Source organism: Grampus griseus (assembly GCF_964374135.1).
Source record: "Grampus griseus genome assembly, chromosome: 12".
Lineage (NCBI taxonomy): Eukaryota > Metazoa > Chordata > Mammalia > Artiodactyla > Delphinidae > Grampus > Grampus griseus.
Window position 1 is genome coordinate 44,353,000 of NC_139006.1, and position 24,205 is coordinate 44,377,204.

Here is a 24,205-nt window from a genome sequence, read left to right on the forward strand (position 1 = left end):
GAGAGATGGGGTAGCATATGACACAGACTTCCCTAAAGGCCAATTGGACACACTGTCACAGCCCACAAATGAGCAAACCTAAGTTATTCTCGCATTTGATTAAAAACTCTTAGGCTCAAATATGCAAAGAGGTGCCTAAAGTTCTTCATTATATTTCTTAAGAAATATATCCTTCTACCTTTTTGAAATATTTTCTTTTTGAAATAAAAACCTCAGCTAGCCTGAGGAAAGTCACAACCGCTTTGCAGTTCGGCTTCCCCAACTGTAAAGAGTTTTAAATAGATGATTTCTAAGATCTCTCCCAGCTCTAAATGCTACTCTTCTAGGACTTGAAGTTTTTAATGAATGAGTGTGGGGATTTATAGCTGGCCAGGCCAATTTAATTAAAAGTTGATCAAGTTTGGGAAAATAACCTTTGATGAATTTATAGCATGCTATTACATAATTTTTCCAATAATTCCTGATCATTGCTGCTTTAAAAAAGTGTCTCAACTCATATTTTCTAGTGCTTAAGACCCTTTTAAGCTCTAAAATCAGACTTGTAAATTATCTAGGGACCCAGGTTTTCCCTCCATAAATAGTCTGGCCAGACTTCAGGCACCAGGGTTTTCTCATCTTTATATACTCTGTGCCCAATAAATCTTAGGACAGCACTCAGACATCCAATAAATACTTGAATTAATGAACAAACGTAGGAGGAACTGCATTGTTATGTGTTAGGCGTGAGGAATTAAAAAAAAAAGAAGAATCTGACTATGGGTTTCCACCTCCCAGGAAGCATCCGGAAGAGGGAACACAGACACATAAAAAAGAATTACGATGTACTGAGATTAAGTCCTACAAATGGAGAGTGTACGTACATGAGGTATAATAACAACAGAAAAGGGATGAACGAATTAATTGGTATGAGGCCTAAGGGGTGATTACTGTGAATAACTGGGTGCATTCCAATGTCAAAAAATAAACTATATGGGAATTTCGCCCTTTGTACTAGCTCTACTTCTTTTAGGGGTTATTATGAGGGTGGTTCACACATGTATTTATTCCTTAGTCTGGATCCAAATGAAAACCCAATAACATGAGGTGCAGTTCCCTCTGTACCACTAGGTCTGTGAACGTACACATTAGAGACTTTAAATTTTACGTACATAAAAAGTATATGGAATAACTCCATAAAAAATGGAATGATCTTAATTGTGGCAAAGAAAAGGCTCCACTGGGCAAGTATTTGGGTAAAAATTATGAATAATGATTTTATACAAGACAAAATTCCAACAGTAAATACTATTAGAAAAAGGTCTATCCTTGCTAGAAATCAAAGATACATAAATTAAAGCAAACTTGAGATGCCATTTTATGGCCGCTAAGGAAGCAAGACTCTTTTTTTTAAAATAACACACGATGATGGGGTAACTACTGTAAAGAATACTATTAATTAACAACACGTTTTTGGAAAGCAGTATGAAAATACACGACAAAAGCAATGAAACAGCTCCAAGTAATTCCACTCCTAGGAATATATGCTCTAAAAATATCCCACAAGAAATAAAAAAGATGTGAGCATTAAGCTGTTCTTTGGCATTATCTGTAATAATCAAAAAGTGGAACAAAATCCAAAATGATCAGATTAGGGTAAAATGTTAACAAATTAAAATATAGCAACACAATCTAATATTACTTATTCAATAATTTACGATCTCAAAGGCACTGCAGAAACAAACTGAAAAATCTGATATGAAGAAATGTGCAAACTATGAAATGCCACATGTACTTTGTAAATAAGAAGTAAATGGCATAAATCAACATTTGTTCTCTTGTAGCAGCAATGCTTAAAATAAATGATAAGCTAGACATGCTCACTACTCAAGAAAAATCATATGCAAAATTAAACATCTGCCAATGTAGTAGAGGCATGCAAATTTATAGCATTAGATAATTTTTCCCATTAACATAAGTCATCTTTCAATGTCTAGCACACACGTCACCTCTTTCAGCCGTCAATTCTCACAGCAGAAAGTAACATTTACTCCAACCTCTGTATTTCCAGTGTATTCAGCTCAGATTCCTCCTAAGGCATTAATCAGGATCTCCCTTGCAGCAGAGGGTCTATGTGTACTTGTTCTGACTTGTGGGGCCGGGGAGGGAGTGATACCCCTTCTGCGCTTACACACCTGCATCTACAAAGAACAGATGTGTGATTCTTGCTTCCTGAATTTAGAGATCTCTAACAGAGCTAGACAAAAGAAATCAAAGAGGGGCTGTAAATGGAGGTAAACAGTCTGAGTTCTCCTCCATACCTATGGGTTATAACATTCAGAAGAAAATAAAGCTATGTAGTTTGGTTCTTTTTTGGAAAGGAACTTATTTATTATTTATTTATATTCATGTATTGTAGATCTACAATGTTGTGTTCGTTTCTGGTGTACAGCAAAGTGACTCGGTTATACATGTATATTCTTTTCCATTATGGTTTATTACAGGATATTGACTATAATTCCCTGTGCTATACAGTAGGACCTCGTTGTTTATCCATTCTATATGTAATAGTTTTTATCTGCTAACCCCAAACTCCCAATCCATCCCTCCCCCATTCCCCAGTTTGGTTCTTTTTAAAATCTTGAATTCACATTAGAATATTCAAACCAGTCTTCAACTGTATCAATACAAAGAGAAGGTTGGACTAAAAAACCCTAAGGGCTCCTGCAAGTGCATTCTTATCTAATCTGCAATTCTCTCCCTGTCTAAAATACACTGCCCTGCAAGTTAAATATATTAGAAAACAGTTGCTATAAATGGCCACTGAAATGAAAGATAAAAATAACTTATAATTTTTTCAAAATCCCATAAAAGTTTTCAAAATTTGATAAAAATGGAGAGTTTATTTTGTTAATTTCCTTTTTTTTTAGAAAAGAATACATTAGAAAGATCACAAAGGAATTTTACAAACAGCAAAATTCTCAATGTGCGTACCCTGTGTTCCAAAATTTCATTTGCAGAAAATTTATCCTGAGGAAATAATCATGTACATGATAAAGATTAAGCTACAACGATGTTTATTCCAGAATTGCATACAACAGCAAAAAGTTGGGGGGGAGGGTTAGTTACTGCTCTATAAAAAGACTTTTATTAAATAAACTGACAGCCCATCCGCATACTGTATTGCTACAGAGACATTAAAAAGACACCGAAGAATATTTAATGACACAGAAAAATATTCAAAATACACCATTAAGGAAAAACGCACAAATGTACAGTGCAAGTCAACTTTTGAAAAGTGAAAAAAAAAAAAAGTTGATTCTTGTTATTCTCTGTAGTTATGTTCTATAAAATCACTTCAAACACTGATTTAGTGAATATTTAATTATTGCTCCTAAGAGAAATTCGGAGTTAGGGACCTGCACACCTCTGGTCACAACATTAATGTCAACTAATCAATACATAACTTTGTGGTATGTGTATTTCTGCTTAAAGACACTGATTAAACATATATTGATAATTCATTAACGTTGAGCACACGGCTAAGGGCACTATAGCACATGCCTGAATGAAGCTTATCTGACACACCTATTTTCTCCAAAAGGCACATCACAGCCTTCTTGCACTTAGGAACACTAGATAGCACTTCAGTACTACGCCTGTGAGTACAAGAAAATCACCAACAAAAAGTGCAACTAAACAGACTGTAAGAAGGACACCTGTTTACAGGATGAGGACTGAAACAAAGCAGAGTGTTGCTTTGCTCAGTATCAGCAGGGAAAGTGTATATTAGGTGACAAATTTTTGCCACACTGCACTTGGCTGTGAATGACCTTGAGAGAGCTGCGAGTACTGATTAGGGGGTTACAAATAAATTTTAGGGAGGAGGTGAGTTCACAAGTACAGAATCCATGAATAACAAGGATCTACTGTCCATATACAGTGTCATAGGGGAGAACTAGATGGATAAGCTAGGAACAGAAGTCTCTCCATGTCACAGCCAACGAGGTCTGTCACGAGGGATATTTATTTTCTTCTCTTTGCTCATCTGCTGTTTCAAAGTAAGCTTACCATACTTCAATTGTTTTTAGAAAGTACATGATTATCAATTCAAACTTTCTAGAGCAAATGTTAACTTTTTGATTAGGGGAAGAAAACAATTACTAACAAAATCCTCTAAATTATGGTATTTCCATAATATTTTCAGAACTCCCTTTACACCATTAAATATTTTATAATATTGAGAGTTACTTAAAATTAACGATGTCCCCTAAACACTGACAGTGTCTGTTCTGTAGGAATTAAAAGGGATGCAGGTCAAGAAAATGTTACGATCCTATGGTGAAAATACCAGATTAAGAGAAAATGAACTCAAGTTATTTATATATAATAAATAAGTTTTTGTTTTGTTTTGTTTTTTGCGGTACGTGGGCCTCTCACTGTTGTGGCCTCTCCCGTTGCGGAGCACAGGCTCCGGACGCGCAGGCTCAGCGGCCATGGCTCACGGGCCCAGCCGCTCCGCGGCACGTGGGATCTTCCCAGACCGGGGCACGAACCCGCGTCCCCTGCATTGGCAGGCAGACTCTCAACCACTGCGCCACCAGGGAAGCCCCATAAATAAGTTTTAAAATATTGATGTTGTATCTCATTTTTTGTGTTTGTAGTCATACTAATAAGTTTATTATCAGTTGGAAGATTTCATTGAACAATTTTTCATCAATTAAAATCTGAAAAGTTATTATCAACACAGTGAAAATAAAGTCAGTTGGCAATAATCCATTAGAAAGAAGTTCCTTAAGGGCAGAACTCACGAAAACCAAAATGACTTAGAGTGATGAAAAGATAAATAGTAAGTATAAATAAAGATAAATAAAAACAAAATTAAATATAAATATTAAATACCATGAGGATAGGGGAAAAAAGAGGCCATGGAAATTTAAGAAAAACTGAGAGGCAATGAGATATTAAGGGAAGCAAACAGCAAGTAAAATGAATGGTGTGCAATTTCAGAGAAGAGACAGGTTTAGATCCTTTTGAGTATCTTTGAGTACATTCAAAGGTAGGAATAACCTTCGGCTTGGCCCATATGTTAAATGCAAGGTTCAAAGAATATTATATTTCAACAAACATCTGTGAAATTATGGCTTTTCAACCAGCAAAAACAGAAGTATTTCCAGATTTACAGAATGGAAACTTATGATTCTTTAACTTCTATAATGAACTGTCATTTATCCATCCATCATCCATCCATCCATCAATACTTATTGAGCACTGGTGTTTGTATTGTTCTGGGCACTGTACAGACACCATGTGTGATATGGAAATTTTATGTCAACTTGACTGGGCCACAGGTTGCCCAGGTATTTGGTAAAACATTACTCTGAGTGCTTCTGTGAGGGTGTTTTTGGATGAAATTGAATTAAACAGGTAGACTGAGTAAAGCAGATTGCCCTCCCTAATGTGGGTAGACCTCATCTAATCAGTTAAAGCCTGAATAGAACAAAAAACGCTAATCCTCCTCTCCAAGTAAAAGAGAATCCCTCCTGCCTGACTGCCTTCGAACTTGGACATCAGTTTTTTCCTGCTTTGGGACTTGGAACTGAAACATCGACTTTTCCTGGGCCTTGAGCCTATGGCCCTCAGGCCAGAACTACACCACCGGCTCTCCTGAGTGTCCAGCTTGTAGACCTCGGGACTTAGCCTCCATAACCACTTGAGCCAATTCCTTACAATAAATCATATATAAGGGTTTATACAATAAAACATATATAAGTGTTTCTCTGGAAGACCCTTAGTAATACAGTAGTATACCATGCTAGACTACCACGGTATATACGAGAAAGACAGAGGGCCTGAGTTTCTCCAAATCTGGTACATGACACGATGCCTCTGGTCTTCAGTCTAGCTTGGCAGACTCTTCAACCATGAGACAATCCAACGTTATGCATATTTAAGACTATGCATCATGTAAGCATATTTTAAAAATTTCTAAAAAACCTAAAAACTTTTTGTTGGAACTTAAAGGACTACAATTATTAGACTCTCTACAGTTATTACAGTAAATTTTGAGACGTTAGCTCAGGACAGGCCACCTGCATGGCAATGACATGTGCTTCACCTAGCTGACACTTTACCCGTCTGTCCCATTGAACAAGAAGGTCTGAACCCAAGTAAGACAAACTCCACTAAGAGGGGTAAACTGGAATTCACTCAGACACATGTTTTAAAAAAGGGAAATTCTGTAAAATTTGTTAACAAGTGTTACTGTCATATTACTCATGACACTTCAAATCTGATTCTAGGACCTCCGAGTGGAGGACTCACCATGGCGATCTGGATTACAAAACGTAATAGTTCACCTCTAACACAGCTGTTGCTAATGAATTCATGTGAATGATTTAAATAACTCTCCAGTTACACTATACCTAGAAAACCTCAGGAGGTTGCTTCCCACTTAATATTTTTTATGTCCAAACTTCTGTTCGAGAATATTCGAGAGCTTCCCATGTTCCCATTCTCAGCTACACACATAGCTGCTACCTCCCTGGCAGTGTCATCTGAGCCCTGGAGCTATTTACACGACCCTCCCGACTACACACAACTTATTTTCATCTCCCATAATGAAGTTAGTGGTGAATTTTCCCGCCTCTCAAAGCCATCTGCAGCTGTATGCATTTCTTTAACAGCACCCTCTTAACTTAAACTTCTCCAAAAGCCACCTGGAGACTTGACTGTACCCACACCTGTGATGTATAAACAAATACACCACAACACGTTTCAGAATTTAATCTCACCCAGCTTACTTAATACCTACGTGCAATTTTGAGTAAAACATTATGTTTGCCAGAAATAGCAGTTCTTGGGCCCTCAGTTTTAAAAAGAGAAAGAATTGATTAAAGGACAGGAATAAACTTCTCTGGAATCCAGGAAACCAAACACAATAGATCACAAAATCTGCCCTAAGTATCAAAGGGTTTCTAATTTCCTTGATTGCTTAAGAAGGCTTCCAAATACGCAAAAGTAAAAAATAAAATTACTTCACCCTACCAAGATTCCCTGCTTTGGTCTTAATGAATATCCTATCAAAGCCAAAATTAGCCACTCGTGCACCTGTTTCAGGTTTTCTCTGCCCTCTCCATTTCCACCTACTTCTCTTCCTGTTTCTCAAACTGCTCAAGAGGGAGCCAGCGATGGACATGCAGTGTGAGAAGCTGATGCGTGTTCCCCTTTCCCTCGGCCATCTGTACAGAAAGGCCCCCCAGTCTTATCAACTCCATGGGAGGGGCTGAAACCACTTCTACTGTGAAATTGGCCTGTGTCCTCCCTTCCCATTTAGAAGAGAAAGTAAAAGTGAGTGGTTCCTCCCTCTCTTTGGGGGAAACTGTGATGTTTTCCATAAACCAAGAAATCATGAGTTAATTTTCGTAGGAAAAAAACCTTATTTTTTTTTAACTTTATTAAATGGAGAAATGAATCCCCAAGCGTTTGGAATTGATGGACTGCAAAATACCTAAAGAATTAAGAAATGAAAAATTTCAAGCACACCCTAGCCCGAAACGTTTGCTTTGGTTTTGTTCTGTTTGAACTAGAAATACTGGGTACACTACCATAGACCCAAATCTCTGCTTTCTGGTTCTATACATCCAGCCCGGCAGTCAAGGCTGTGGAACTTTATGCAGGACAAGAGGCCCATTCCCACACTGAGTATCCATTAGTGAGTGACAGTAGCTGGTACCTTGGGGAAGGGCGGTGGCAGAGCAGATTATTATTTATTTTTTAATGGATATGTAAATTACTCTCTTGCCTGTTTAAGTCAAGAGTTTAGGCACTTAATGTAAAGTAAACATAGAAAATCCTAAAACTTATCTTGTGGTTTGAAGCCAATTTTTGTCATTAGAGGCCTTATTTATTTGGCTTATTTGTGGGAGAGGCAGCAGGGGGTTAGGGTTGTGGCCCAAAACTACTTATCTGAGAAATGGAAATTAGAAGGAACTGTAAAGTATAAAAAGAGGCTATTAATAACTACTGAGCAATGCTAATTACCTAAGAATGCCTAACACTGCAATTTGAAACTGGCTTTCAAATTATAAAAAAATTTAGAGTGTAAATGTGAAGTCAGGAAAAATACATGAATACGTACAACGGAGCTGATTACAATCATCAAAACATGATTTGCCTAGAAAGCGCACCCTGTTTTCACTAGTTACTTAATAGGTACTTGTAGGTAGGTAATCAATGAACAGCCAGTTAAGAAATAAATGAAGTAATATAAGTAAGCGTCTTAAGCCCAACTGATAAACTCTTACATATTTATAAATGCCAAAAAAAAAATTAACAGGATTTTAAAACGCAATTAAAAGAGAAGTTTTGGGCTCTATAATATGAAAAAAGGCTGCACATGTGAATATCAATGGCCCAATAGAAGTTGGAGTAGCACTTTTTTGGCAAACTCCACCAGCTGTGGCCAGTGGCACTAAACTCTTGCTATACTTTGATGCCAACTGGCTGTGCCTTTTTTCTGTCTGCCCCTCTAAGAAAACAATCACTGTTAACTCCAGTTGGTTATATTATTGATTTTGGTTATTTAAACAGATTTATAATGAAAGAATACTATAAATAATGTTATCATCAACAGTTTCTGTTGGTTCTGTACCAAATATTACGACCGTGAAAATATTGGATTGGCCAAAAAGTTCATTCGGATTTTTCTGTAAGATCTTATGGAAAACCCCAAACGACCAATTCAGCCAACCCAATATTTACCACAAATCTATGCACTGAAAGATTCCTCACGCATTTGCATCTGAAGAAATTAACTAAAACAAAGGTAATTAAAAGTGCACAGGTAGCTGTTCTATACAATAAAATTCAGTTACCTCGAAGTTGAAATTATAACTCTTGGTATATTGAAACTAAGGGTCATAAACAGATGATAATTAATTCTCATCTTTCTTCAAACATTTTTGTAAAAACCAGGAAGTAATCCAAGAATTTAAACTAGTTGTTTTACACAGTATCCCTATTCCTCCCCACTATCTTATGGAGGTTTTCAGGAGCAAAAGTCCTAAAACTGGGTCATGAAAATAAATAAAATTATCCTCACCCAAATAAACTTATTCTTGCAATTAATTCACAAATTGAATTAAACATACTTTCATACAAATAAAGGCATTTAACTACCTAAACATATATGTGGATGCAAAAACTAATTCACCATAATGAAGTATACTGAAAATAAAATTCAACACCCTCCAGCTTCACACCATAATTTTTTGAAGTTATAGTACATTTATTGGAGAGAATTTTTCATAGTAAAAATACCTGACCTGGGGCTTCCCTGGTGGCGCAGTGGTTGAAAGTCTGCCTGCTTATGCAGGGCACACGGGTTTGTGCCCCCGTCTGGGAGGATCCCACATGCCGCGGAGCGGCTGGGCCCGTGAGCCATGGCCGCTGAGCCTGCGCGTCCGGAGCCTGTGCTCCACAATGGAGAGACCACAGCTGTGAGAGGCCCGCGTACCGCAAAGCAAACAAACAAACAAACAAACAAAATACCTGACCTGCAGCTAAGAGTTCAGGGTTACAGTCCTTTTTATACAGCTCTTCAGCTGTGTGTCCTTGGGCAAGTCATTTAATCTCTCTGGACCTCATTTCCTTCCACTGTAAATTGAGAAGGTTGTGGTTGAAAAGCTCTAAAGTTCCATCCTGTTCTAATAACCTATGAATCTGTGAGAGAGAAAGTTCATAAATATTCCATAATCTTCCTTTTACCAAAATGTTACTTCCAAATATAGGTAACCTTTCATGACACAAAGCAAATGTTATGACAAGGTACTGTTCAATTAATGCAAATTTTTCAGTTACTATTTAAAACAATTCAAAAATAGAGGAGACTCTATCAAGATGTTGTGATTTCGGCTATTTCAGAACACAACATAAGAATCACATGCCAATCAAAATAAATCTGAATGAAGCAAACTATTAAGTATGAATTTTATTCATACTATTAAGTATGAATACTTCCAGATTCCTTCTATCCTTTTCAAAGTAAGACTTTCAGAAGAAGAAATACAGTAAGCCTCAATTAAACGGAAGCCATCACTTTTATATATTTAAAGTTAAAAAAAAATTCTTTTTACTCTAATCTTAGAGGGAAAAGTTCAATTTGACATCAGAACAAATTCGTATCTGTCATTCAATAAACCTTTTACTCTTTCCTCTAACTTCTGGGGCATGGCCGTGTCACAGAACTCTAAAATGAAAATTCAAATTCACAAAAATATTCACCCAGGTCAATGCACAGTCCTTAATTAAAAATATAATCACATTCATTATTGGTGTTATAATAAATAGCCGAAGTCTCCTAATGCGTTTTATAAAAATGTTTAAAAGTAAAGCTTGAATAGAACTAGGTTCCTGGTTAACCCCTACAGGACTATAATGAACCAGGAAAAAAAAAAAACAACAACTGTGTGGATTAGTTAATTGAGGACCTACCATAAAAGCAGTAACTGGATGTTGTAATAAATGGGAAATGAGTAGAATGCATTCTCTTGAGTAATATCCTCATGCTATTACCTCCCTCAAAGGGCTTATTCACAAGTTCTCTGCTCTGAGATTATGAATGTGAGATTCTTGAAAATGTTTATTTCCTGCCAGCAGTCAGTCACCATGAGCAAACATGGGGTTGGAAAGTGTTATCTGTATCTTATGAGCATCAACTCACTGGGTTTTTTTCTTCTTCCCTGATAGGTGGCTTGAATTTAATTTTTCATCTGAGAAAGAAAAAAACTATCTATAGAAATTATCCACTACAGTTATAAATTTATAGATATGATTTTTTAAAAATCATGTAACTTGTAAGTACTCAACAGTGAGGAAGTCCACAAGATGAGCTAGTCATCTGTTTCTGAGACTCAGAGCATCTGTCTCATTTCATAGACTCTTGTTTCTGGCTTAACTAAACTATTCTTTATAAACTATTTTCCTATAGAATAAGTATCTTATATATCAGCTTTTTAAAAAATCAAATTCAAGTCCTTAAAATAATTTATAATTTAGATTTAGCAAGTCTAACTGTATGAATTATATTCTAGGTCGCATGAGACAATTTTTTTTTTACAGTTCATTTAGCTACACAAATGTTTAGTGAAAATTATTTTGATATAAATAGAAAAATCAAAATTACATACGAAGAGGGACTAATTAGAAATGTGCACACGCACACACACACAAAACTAAGCATTCATTACCAATTCCCTGCCAAATATTTTCTGAGATGGTGAGAAACTTGGACAGTAAAACTGGAAAACCCCACAAGTTTGACAATTAAAAGTAGACAAAACTAGAATATTCTACTACAGTACATTTGCTGGAGTTAATGTCTCATAAAAATCTAGCACCATTTTAGACTATAAAATCAAAGCTCATCAGGAATAATATATTCTCTGAAGCAAGACACCTAAAACTTAAAAGTGAACCTAGACACATATCTACAACACTCCAATACCTACATATGTTATGTTTAAAATGTTGAAAAATTAGCTGGTTCTTGGTGTGACAGTAAAGTCTAGAATGAGAGCTGGTATGCATATTAACGCAGAAACCGTGGAATCCGTGATATATTATAATATCTAAGAGTGTAGGAACACTATTTTCTAAGGCCTTAAGATGACACAAGACTAAGTAAGAAAAAGCCCCATGTAAAGAACTAGAAGAACTGAATAAATGACTTCATAGGAGTATAATATTGCTACAAGCCTTGCATTTACAAGTGGAACTCATTCCCCTAACACGTAAGAGTTACAAATAAGCATATTAGAGTTCTTCTCTGCTGTATATAAGTATCAGTCAATAAAACAAAGAGGGTTGCAGAGAAGAGGGCAGAAGATCAGAAAGGCAGTTGTCAAAAGAAGTACGGGAAACAAAGGAAGTAAAAGTTTTTATGCATTTTAATTAGCCTACTTGCAAAAAAATCCAAAAAACAAACAACAAAAAAAACAGGTGAAGACTACTAATTATCACCTTCCAGTCCCATAACACTTTGGAGTCTAGCAAAAAGGAAGGAAAGGGGGTGAAAAAAAAAAAGGAAAAGAAAAGCAGCCTCTCACTCAAGGCCATTAAAAAAAATAAATATAAATATATATATATATATATGTCAAGGCTTCCTCCAGCTACTAACAAGATTTATCTTCAAAGAACTTTCTTGTTTACAATACAAATCTTCTCCTCTGTTTCAAATTAAACCCAATTATCTGGTGAACAGTTTCCATAATAAAACCTGGTAGACAGAGGAAAGCATTTCCATTTTTTCTCCCTCCATTTGATAGCCTACAGGTTCCAAGAAGTGAAAACCATTCTTCCTTATCCCATTAGTACACAGGTGTTGAGAGGGCATGGAAACCCTGGAAAGATAAAAAGTGAAATCATTTTCCTTGGATCAGGCTTTTGAGCCAACTTCCAAAGACCTGAAAAAGTACTGAAAACTCCCAGTTGCTTATTTGATCCATAAATTTAAAAACTACTATGGGAAACATAACATTCTACTGAAAAGCATCATTAACTCTTTCTGGTCCATGGCATCTACAGTCATTGGTGTATCTAGTCATTGCTGAAGGACGAAGTACAAATTCTCAAAGAAACAGATCCATCCGTTGAGATAGCAAACACATGAAATGCAATCATAGACCCTTGAATCCTGACCAATTCTCACTCATCCCAATAGACTGGGGCTCAACTTTTAACCAAGCGGCTGCTCGAAGACACATTTGTGTCCCTTTACCAGTCAAACACAACATCCATCCAACGAGGAATTTCAGAGAAATCAAGTTTATTCTACGTCCTCAAAATCCATTTGTGCGTGCCTGATATACACAAACCTCAATTATAAAACTACAAACTCTGGTTTAATTCTATGGTAATATTTTGCATTAGGCAGATGACATATCAGAAGGTTTTAACTAGCCATTTTCTATTGATGTGAACTCTGCTTTGCAAAAACATAAAGGGGTACTTTAAAAAAAAACAGGTCACGGTTAGAACAGAACAGCTTTTCCCAAATTTTCTTGACCTTAACTAGAAGCAAGAGAAATGTCTAAACAAATTTGAAACACTTCCCTCTCTTCGTAGTCTATAGAATTCCATTTACCTGATCTGTGAAGAAATGCAGAATAATGAAACCCAAGTCCAGTCATCCCTCAACAGGTTCTGTCCATGTTGAACAGTAAATAATACTTTGACAACAGGGCAGCGCCTTCTCCAGTACTAAAAGCAGTCTGATTAATCTTATTCAACCAGCATCTGAACCATGGCCACCATGCAGTGGGAAAATAATGAGACTGCTAACGACATAAATACTGTATCTACAAACTCTTATGATTGGAACTAATAAGGGTCAAAAGAGAAAGTTTGTCCTTGAAATGCCCAACACAAATTAAGAAAACTTCCCATAGAAACAAGATTCCTAGGCCACAAAATAAATAAATTTTGGTAGATAGGCCTGTGACCTTAAGTAACCTTTAGTGTAAATTTTAACACTTATGACAGAAGGAAGTTTTGCCAGTTTACAAAGAACTGACAAATAAATAAATAATGGAATGCCATCTAAGTTTAACTGGGGGGAATTCCTTTATCTGTACATATTTAGAAATAAAGAGTCATGCTTTCTTCCCCCTTACAGTTCATGAAAGATTTAAGGAGAAAGGTTTACTGAGCATAATGAAAACTTAAAGTGGAACTCTTTGGCCGTGTCTCCTTCTATTTTATTTATTTATTTTTTTAATTGAAGTAGAGTTGATTTACAATGCTGTGTTAGTTTCCATGTCTCCTTCTAAGTATTATCATAATAAATAATATGAGACGCTAACTATGGGAACGATCATACAAATAAGACATTTTGCAATATTAGTCCCCCAAACTGGGGAATGATTTATTATTGCAGATTTCAATATCATGCAAGACAGAACCAAGTCTTCCTTCAAGGTGATTTCACAAATAGCTGGTGTCAAAATCTCTTTGACGCTTTCCCTACTACTTTGCAATATGAAACTCTAAAAACAAAAGCCAAAAAAAACCCCCCAAACTTTCATGTCTAGAGAAGCAGATCAGAAAGAAAGCTTTCTTTAGTGTTTATAAAATTATGCATTCTTATTATCATTAAAAGTACATAAATAGTGTCAACACTTACAGGGGGTTGTTAATTCCTCTTTCATATGTCAGAGCCGTATTTTCAAAAATAAATGCTAGTTAATACACACTATTCTCTTCCTTTTTTGAATGATCAGACAAGAATTTACACACTATCCTTCTGGAGAAAATCCTTTTTGACAGAAGGAATTGTCACGGCAGGAGTATACAAAAACAGGGCGATGTGCTGTCCTTTCTTGAGATAAGAGGTGAAAGGCAATCAACCTTTTGGAGTTGACTGTCTTTCTGAATTATGAACTTGGCGTTGCCCATGCGAGCTTATGAAATGAGAACACTCTCACGCTGGACTAGTTACACGCGGGACCTCTGCTGTTATCACCACTGCGATGCACTGTCCTCTGGTAAATCCTGCTTTGTTTTCCTTTCTGTGTTTTAACTTTTAAAGAAAAAGAATTTTTTTTTGATGTGGACCATTTTTAAAGTCTTTATTGAATTTGTTAGAATATCGCTTCCGCTTTATGTTTTGGTTTTTTGGCCCCAAGGCATGTGGGATCTTAGCTCCCCGACCATGGATCAAACCCGCACCCCCTGCATTGGAAGGCGAAGTCTTAACCACTGGACCGCCAGGGAAGTCCCCCCTGCTTTGTTTTAGTTCCAGCCAAAGACTAACAGAAAACAGCATCTCCCTACGTGGGACCCTCTATCAGCCACATTCCTTCACCGCATCAATTGTTTCTTGAAAATAAATCTTTGCCTCTGTTCCCCAATCCTTAAATTAAAAGTCTGCACTGCCAGCTAGTGGGCTGACCCCCTAAGCAATAGTAGGGGTTATCTGGAGGCGGTGAGCTTACATGCTATTCAGGAGCCAAAGGTATACAGAGGATGACTTTCTGCTACCAAATAAGGCAGTGATGACCACAAAGTAAGTGTGGGACATAAGTGCTGAAGTGAACCTGTTACTACTGCATCAAGAGTCCAGAAGAGAAAGCTGCCCAGGCCTCTGTAGGCTGCAGCTGAAACTGAAGCCAGAGGGAGGTGGCCAGGCTTGGCCAAGGGCACCCAGCTGGCTGCAGAACGCAAATCTCTATTCTCCAAATCGTGGGTTCCCTTCACCCAGCCACACTGCCTCCATGGTCCAATTCAGAGACACAGCAGGACTGAAGGTAAATCAAGCTGAACTGGGTTGGTAGAGAAATTAAAGAATAGGATGAAGAAAGAACACGCCCATGTGACAGTCGGCACCGAATCAGGTGCCTTCTTGCCCAGCGTTGTAACAGAGTTCTTATCAGTTCTTCTATCAACTCCCAAGGCTGACCTTCAGTGGCTCGCCTGGCCTACTTACAGGCCTTGGAAACAGGCAAGACAGATACGGCCAGGAAAGAAAACAACAGAGCCGGACTTCTATCACCAAATCTCAAAGCCCAGCAGCCTGGCCTCGGCTTCAGTGCCCCCTCCCCACCCTGACCGAGATGAAGATGCTCAGAGCTCACGAGGCGCGAACACATCGTGTACTCAAGTCTCTCCTCCCCACCCAGGCAAGGGAATCTCACGTTCCTTCTTTTCTCTTCGGTTTCAGCTGTAATTTGAATGTTACTTAACATAACCTTGAAACAGAAGTGGCTTTTTTAAAGACTGGAAACATATGCATTTGAGGTAATGACACTGTCCACGTCAAAAAAAGAAATAACTCTTGTGCTATAATTTGTGGGAGCGCAAAAACATCTTAGGAATCTTCTAACCAAGACCTATCATTTTATAAATGAAGTAACTGAGGATCAGAGAGGCAGGTGTTGCTTCTTTGAAATTAAAAACACAGATGTCTGGATCTGCCTGAAACTTTCTGAGTGAGAAGAGTCAAATGCCGGCAGAAGGAACACTAAACGGAAGTGTCAGAAATTCAAAGTTTGGTTTAACCTATGCTGTTCATTAGCAGGGAGACTTGAAAGAAGGCGTTTACCTTCTTCAAACCGCGTTTACTAATATGCAACTTGGAAAGATTAAGAGCTTGAAACAGACAATCTCTAAAGTCTTTCCCGCCCCGATCTAAAGTTCTGTGATTCAGTTCCAAACTCAGGAAGAGTAGATAACAAGAATAAAGTAAACAACAAGAATCACAATTGTAAATAGCTTAAGGGCATTACAGTGATTGCTTTCAAAATTTTAAGCTAACCACGTTATACAAGTGTACACTTATTTTTGTATATATTTTCTTTCCTCGCTTCTGTCACAGAGATAGAGTTTTATATCTACAAAACTAGAAAGACAGTTTGACCTTAACATTTAAGGGCAGCAGACAATGACCCTGACAAACAGTTAGTGGATAAGAGTTAGATATATTTAGCATTTAAGAAATGCACTATCAGTACACTGAACGTATTTGGAGTCTTTCGTCATCAGGAGATAGAGCATGAATCATGTCTGTGTTACTACCCGACCACTCATTAAATCTCTTCCACTACAAATGCAAGACGCTATGTCTCCAGGGCTGGTTTGTTTCATGTTTCAGCTCTACAGCCACAGACAAATTCACTGATCCAAAATAAAACCTTCTGACTTGCTGCACTCCCGTCCTCAGATGGGTTAGTGATGTCTCTGCCCGCAGAATTCCACACCAGGCTCTTAATGAGCAGCAGGGCATTCCAGGCTGCTCTCAGTAGAGAGGACACCAAATGGTCAGTGAAAAGGCCACACCGAAATTCCTTTGAAGGAGGCACCGAGGTGACAGATTCAACAAAAGGCTATGAAGTTCATGTAGAATTTCGCGAAAGCTTCAAAGGCTCTTAAAAGAAATTACCAGGCTGGTTTGAAAAAAAAAAGGAAGTTTCTTAAGACTACATTCTATTGCTTACTTGGTCATCTTTTATAAGAAATCATGTATGTGACTTCTTATAAATGTCCTCTAATTGGTCACTCAAAATTAATTTAATTTATTTATTTATCTATTTTATACATTTATTTATTTATTTATTTATTTATTTTTGGCTGCCTGGGGTCTTCGTTGCTGCGCGTGGGCTTTCTCTAGTTCCGGCGAGCAGGGGCTGCTGTTCGTTGTGGTGCACGGGCTTCTCACTGCAGTGGCTTCTCTTGTTGCAGAGCATGGGCTCTAGGCGCGCGGGCTTCAGTAGTTGAGGCACATAGTCTCAGTAGTTGTGGCTCGTGGGCTCTAGAGCGCAGTCTCAGTAGTTGTGGCGTACAGGCTTAGTTGCTCCACGGCATGGGGGACCTTCCCAGACCAGGGCTCGAACCCGTGTCCAGGCAGGTTCCTAACCTGGCAGGCAGGTTCCTAACCACTGCGCCACCAGGGAAGTCCCTCAAAATTTATTTTAAAAGAAGAACAAAAAAACTTCCTGAGGATCTCAGCCCACATTCAAGTAGCAGATTTACTAACACAAACAAGCAGATCAAAGTGCAGTCTAAGACCCCTTATCTCTGCAGGCTGGCAAGCAAACAAGGCCCAGCCATTGAAAGGGTGTCCACTAATTCTTTTAAGGAAGCAAGTCAAAGGCATAGAGACAACACAGGGAAGGAAATCAAGGGGGCCAAATCTGTGGAACAAGAAAAAATTTTATTTTAAATATATTTGTCTGTTTTGCTAAAATTTAAGAATACTAGAGGAGTGGTTAAAAGTATAGGGAAGCATTCACAGAATATGAAGACAGTAAATATTCTTTCCACACCATCTACATTTATCAGACCCTGAGTAAAATACTGAATCTGGGTTCTAAGGTGCAAATAAACTAAATAGATTCTGGAGCAGCGCTGCCCAGTGGGAATATTATATGAGTTGCATGTGTAATTTTACAGCTTCCAGTAGTCAGTTTAAAAAAAAAGAAGGTATATGGGGCTTCCCTGGTGGTGCAGTGGTTGGGAGTTCGCCTGCCGATGCAGGGGACACGGGTTCGTGCCCCGGTCCGGGAAGATCCCACATGCCGCGGAGTGGCTGGGCCCGTGAGCCATGGCCGCTGAGCCTGTGCTCCGCAACGGGAGAGGCCACAACAGTGAGAGGCCCGCGTACCGCCAAAAAAAAAAAAAAAAAAAAAAGGTATAAAAGAAGCAAGTGAAATTAATTTTAATAGATTTTATTTAACCCAACATATCCAAAATACTATCATTTTAATATGTAATCAAAAAAGGAGACGTTTTATATTCCTTTTTTTGTACTCAGTCTTCAAAAAAGTAGCCACATTACAATGTCCAGTAGCCACATCTGGGCTGCTGGCCACCATATTAAACAGAACGTTTAAATACACACATAGTTGATTGTCTGAAATTCAGAAGTGTCAAAATACTGTTGTAAGCCAGGAGAAGAAAAAAAAACAAGATGAAAAAAAGGCATATGTTCACCAAAGATGTGGCACAAAATTCTCTGCTGCCTGAGAAGGGAAGGCAAGATAGAGATAGATTAGGCATACATGAAACATGAACGATTTAAACTTAGACATCAGAGAGAACTTCATAGCAATTGGGACTGAAACATCCCTACTGTAGGCATTTATACAGATCTTCTTCCTCAGAATACTGTGTAAAATGAGCATGATTTTAAAAAATAACTTAGGATTAGCTCGGAAAAAAGGACAGGGAACATGGAATACTACTGCTATACATTCCATCAAGCTTTTCATGATTCCTAGTGTATATAAAGTTACCTTCCACAAGAGACTGAGTGATTTATACAAATTCTAAGGAGGCATAATGAAGATGTGCATTTACCTTTTAAAAAAACTAAGGAAAAATGACAGTATCTTGAAAAGGACAAAGGAAAAAGGCAATGTAAAACATGAGCAGTCATTTGGAAAGAAATCAGGTTCCATGGTATTTGGTAGTGTCATCCTCCACTCCAACAATTAAGACGTTAAGTGGGACAAGAGAACCGGTCCTGGGCTTCCCTGGTGGCGCAGTGGTTGAGAGTCCGCCTGCCGATGCAGGGGACACGGGTTCGTGCCCCAGTCCGGGAACATCTCACATGCCGCGGAGCGGCTGGGCCCGTGAGCCATGGCCGCTGAGGCTGCGCGTCCGGAGCCTGTGCTCCGCAATGGGAGAGGCCACAACAGTGAGAGGCCCGCGTACCGCAAAAAAAAAAAAAAAAAAGAGAACCGGTCCTAAAATATTTCCAGTTTAACCCAGGCCTATATGCCCGCACTACTAATTATTTTCTAACTGATCCTCCAACATACAATTAGTACAGAAACGTGATGAATAAGAAAAAAAATAATCAATTAAGTTCTTCATATCTGGATTACTTAAGTTTTTATTTGAATTTATTTCTAAATTTAACTGACAACTGATGAGCAATAAAATCCGCTTTCGTTTCATTTAAATTGTATTCTTTTCCTCTTCTTTCTATGCCATGTAGCTGTCAAAGAGGGTTTTGAAAAATGACTCACATTAAAGCTGTAGATCAATGTTATCATCATCTAAATCTGATGTCAGTAAAATACCTAAGGTTACTATGTCATGAGAGGTTTTAGTTATGGGGCATCTAAAATTGTGAGGCCTTGAATCAGTTATTAATATGCCATAACCTCAGGCACATTGTAAACTTTGGCTCAACCTGTCCATCTTCTAAAAAAAAAACATTGTAATACCCTCTATCTAAATTGTAGGCTGCCTTCATAATGGAAACAAATATTGGAAAAATATTTTACAAGAAACAGTATTAAGGTTTAGCTTCCGTCTGTCAAAAATTTTTTAGGCTCCCCCAGTTCTCAATCATTTTCCTGCCCAACCCACCAGAGGGGTATGACAAATCCCTAATAATAACCAGGAGGTCCTAAGCGGTGACTCAGTGATGTCAAAGGAGTAGGTCCATTCTCACTCCTGGAAGATGTATCTTGCCAATTGAAACTCAATGAGTTAAGAACCCTGGAGTGCCAGGTGTCTTCAGCCTTTACTTGAAGGCTGGGAACCAAAGTGATACCCTGGAAAGAACTGGGTTTACCTAGAGTGCTGCCTCCTGGCTGTAGCGGTGGCTGAAGGATTTTATGGGAGATATTCCTGACAAAGAGTCCCCTACCCACAGGTGCCACAGTGATGACTTCCACAAGGGGGCATGAGTCATATCACTTTCATTCCTGCCTCATTCTTCAAACCTTCCAAACTGGAAGATGCAGGAATGTCCCCAGCATGAATCACCATGCTCTTCTGGGTAGCACCCATTTGTGACTGGAAGAGGAAATCAAATGAGTCAACCCCTAAGGATTCTCAAACACAGGCCAGTGTTTCCTACTGGCTGGTGACAAAACTTCCCACTGGTCCCCATATCTTTCTCAGGGAATTTCCTGATGTCAGGGCCCCTGGCTACCCAATCATGAAGGTCAACAGGACCCTCATCAGAACCACACCAGAACCACCACAACAACTGTACTGGCCATTTCCAGTTTGCCTAGAATACTCCAAAATCACGTAACAGATGTTAAAATTATTACCTCCATTTATACAAACATGCCTATGTGAGTTAGAATTTTTACAATGATTTTTTTCAGTGATGGAACAAGTGGTGCATCTGAACTCCACTTCACCTTCTATGATCTGGTCCAGATCTGTCAAACATGTATCCGGAAAACAAGTAAACTACATAAATCTCATAAAATTTTAATACTGCATTTTTATTAGGTCAGCTTAAGTTTCCCACACTGTCCTTCCTTGAGAAGCCTTATCCTTCATTCCGACATTTCGGGTGTTAAATGATGGTAATAATTGTTTAATGCAATGACTCTCAACTCTGGGTGATTCTGCCCTCCAGGTAACATGGCCGGTTTTAGAGGTATTTTTGATTGTCACCAAAATACTGAGGCATCTAATGGGTAGGGGTCAGGGATGCTGCAAAACACGGTACAATGCCCAGGACAGTTGCACACATCAAAGAATTATTTGGTCCAAAACGTGAACAGTGCTGAGGTTGAGAAACTGGGGCGAAAGCCTTCACTAGGCAATTTTTTTTTTGAAATTTTACTTATTTTTTTAATCCAAATGACCTGGAATTGCTAAGCTAAAACGGACAACTTGTTAGGGAGAGACCACTGGTTGACAGAGTTTAATAATCAAAGAATTTTCAGACTAGATAACTTTGAAGCCTGAGCATCTATAAGAATGAAGGCGATAACAGATGATACATTTGCATAATTTTTTTTTAATATGGTGGTTTTATTTATTTTTATTTATTTATTTATTTTTGGCTGCAGTGGGTCTTAATTGCTGTGCGCGGGCTTCTCATTGTGGTGGCTTCTCTTGTTGCGGAGCACGGGCTTTAAGCTCGTGAGCTTCAGTAGTTGTGGCATGTGGGCTCAGTAGTTGTGGCTCACAGGCTCTAGAGCACAGGCTCAGCAGTTGGGGCCACAGGCTTAGCTGCTCCGCGGCACATGGGATCTTCCCGGACCAGGGATTGAACCTGTGTACCCTGCATTGGCAGGAGGATTTGTAACCACTACGCACCAGGGAAATCCTGCATGATGTTTTAAATTTTACTAATTGCTTTAACTTGTTTTCTGATCAAACTCTATGTACATTTCGAACACCCTTTTATGAACCATTTTGGATCACACCACACGGATTTTAGCTTAATACAAAGCTTCTCAGAAAAATAACTATTTCAGTAGGAAGTGGGTTCCTTATCACTGTAAGATTTTACATGGAGAGTGAATGACCACGCATGTGCCTATTTTATTTTATTTTATTTTTTGCTGTACGCGGGCCTCTCCCTGCTGTGGCCTCTCCCGCTGCGGAGCACAGGCTCCGGACGCGCAGGCTCAGCGGCCACGGCCCACGGGCCCAGCCGCTCTGCGGAATGTGGGATCTTCCCGGACCGGGGCATGAACCCGTGTCCCCTGCATCGGCAGGCGGACCCTCAACCACTGCGCCACCAGGGAAGCCCACATGTGCCTATTTTAGAAAGAACTCCCAAAAGGCCAGAGGATTAAACAAGATGATACCAAAGGTCATTGACATTCAAGGTTTCTCTCTAAGACCAGTCAAGAGCAAAGACTATGTGTTTCACACTTTTCCAAACAACTCTTTCATTTGTTAATAGTTTTCAAGCTATTTCCCTATTGGCCTTTGATCCTGAGCTCCGAATCAGTGTGACACAATCGACATTCGATGTTTGAACCACTAGAAGTCTGAACTCCTGACTTCCTGAAACTGAACCAGCCCTTACTAAAGGGGACTGAAAAAGTTCACACAGGCATACTCCAAAGGAATAGCTGCTTGTTTTATGTAGTAAGTACCTGTCTTAGGAATGAAGTGGGAAGAATCAGTATTTCATCTTTTTAAAAGCTAGATTACTTAAATATTGTAGGTGGGATAGGGTTCATTAAACAGCTACATCTCCCACAACTGTGTCCCCAATCTGGTTTTTGTACTCTCCCTCTCCCTCCCTCACAAATTACAATGTGTTTGAAACAAATCTTCTAACTTCTGAAGTTTGAAGAGTGGCTTGTTTATCTTACTCATTTTTCTTCAACTGATATTGAATATTCCCTTTAAATTAAAATTGATTCTTACTACACAAAGGGGAAGCAATGACACATGAACAGAAAGCCACACCTACTTGTGAAAACCAAACTGTTCTAAATAAGATTGGGACTGGAAATACCAACCTCAAATTAAGTGAACTAAATCCATATGGCCAGACATGTGATCCAAGGGGAATACGGATAAAGGAAAAAATATACAACAGGGCCAAATGTTCACAACCAGCAGATCAGACAACCAGCAGGCTGGGCATCCTCTCGTCTGTAAAGGATGCACACCTGGCACGGCTGCCCACACCAGATGCACACCCACAGCTTCACTTGTGAACTAGTTCAAAGAGATTTTATGTAAGTGCTCCTTGATCACAGTAGGAAGAGGCTGCATGCTATCCCCAGGGACCAGAGCTTAACATCACTAGGTCACAAATTTTATTAAGGAAGAATTTAAGCTATCAAGAAAAGTGTGTATCTTTAAAGTAAGATGGATTGCACAGATCTATGCACAAATCCTGCTTTGCAGAAAGTGGCTTTAAAAACTGCTGACTTATTGTTTTATTTTATGTTAATTTTAAGATAAAAGTAACCAGTAAAATGAAAATCACAGACCTGAGAGAAATCTTAGTGATCACATAGTGCACGCCCTGCAGTTTACAAATAAGAAAACAGGCTGGCCCTGAAGCCCAAATTTCCTGACTCCTAGACTGTTGCTCTAGCTAATAGCTTAGGCTGCCTGTCATCTAAATACTATGTACAGTCCTGGGGAAAAATTAAGAGTTTTCACATACCCCAACCTAAGTGTTTGATCTGACTTAATTTATTAAAAATCAAAACAAAGATTAGTGATGTGATATCTCCATTTTAATTTAAATCTTCTCTGCCCTCTGCCAAGTATAGGGCAATAGAGACATTTTCCTTTTCTGTTTGCCCCCGTTGAGTTTTGTTTTTTCCCCATGATATGATTCTACCCATACTGTAAAGCAGAATCTTTCAAGATTTGTCTATATGATAATTAATATCCACTTATATCCACACGAAAGGACAGAGAATAGACTGAGTTTGAAAGAAGAGTGAGAAATGAAAGGACAGAAGTGCAAATAGGCAAAAAAGAATTAGGAACAAGTGCTGATTTTGCCACAAATGTACTGATGCATTTTTACAGCCAAGCAGTGTTCCATGTTCTACTATATAAGACTTTTAGTAACATCACTATTGGTCCTCACTGTTGTAATATAATCAAAGAAAATAATCAAACAATTTCAAAAGAATACTGCTAAAAAGAACAAGGTCCAAAGTTCTCATTAAAGAGAATAACAAAAACAAAGATAAAACTAGGTGACCAGTTTTTTGTTATTTTTTTTAAACATAAATTATCCCTTCCCCGCTCCCCCTATGGCAACCATAAGTTTGTTTTCTATGTCTGTGAGTCTATTTCTGTTTTGTAAGTAAGTTCACTTGTATCATTTTTTAGATTCCACATATAACTAGTATCATATGATACTTGTCTTCCTTTGACTTCCTTCACTTCCCTCTAGGTCCATCCGTGTTGCTGCAAATGGCATTATTTAGTTCTTTCTATGGCTGAGGATGTTATTGTTTCATAATACATTTTGGGTCTGATG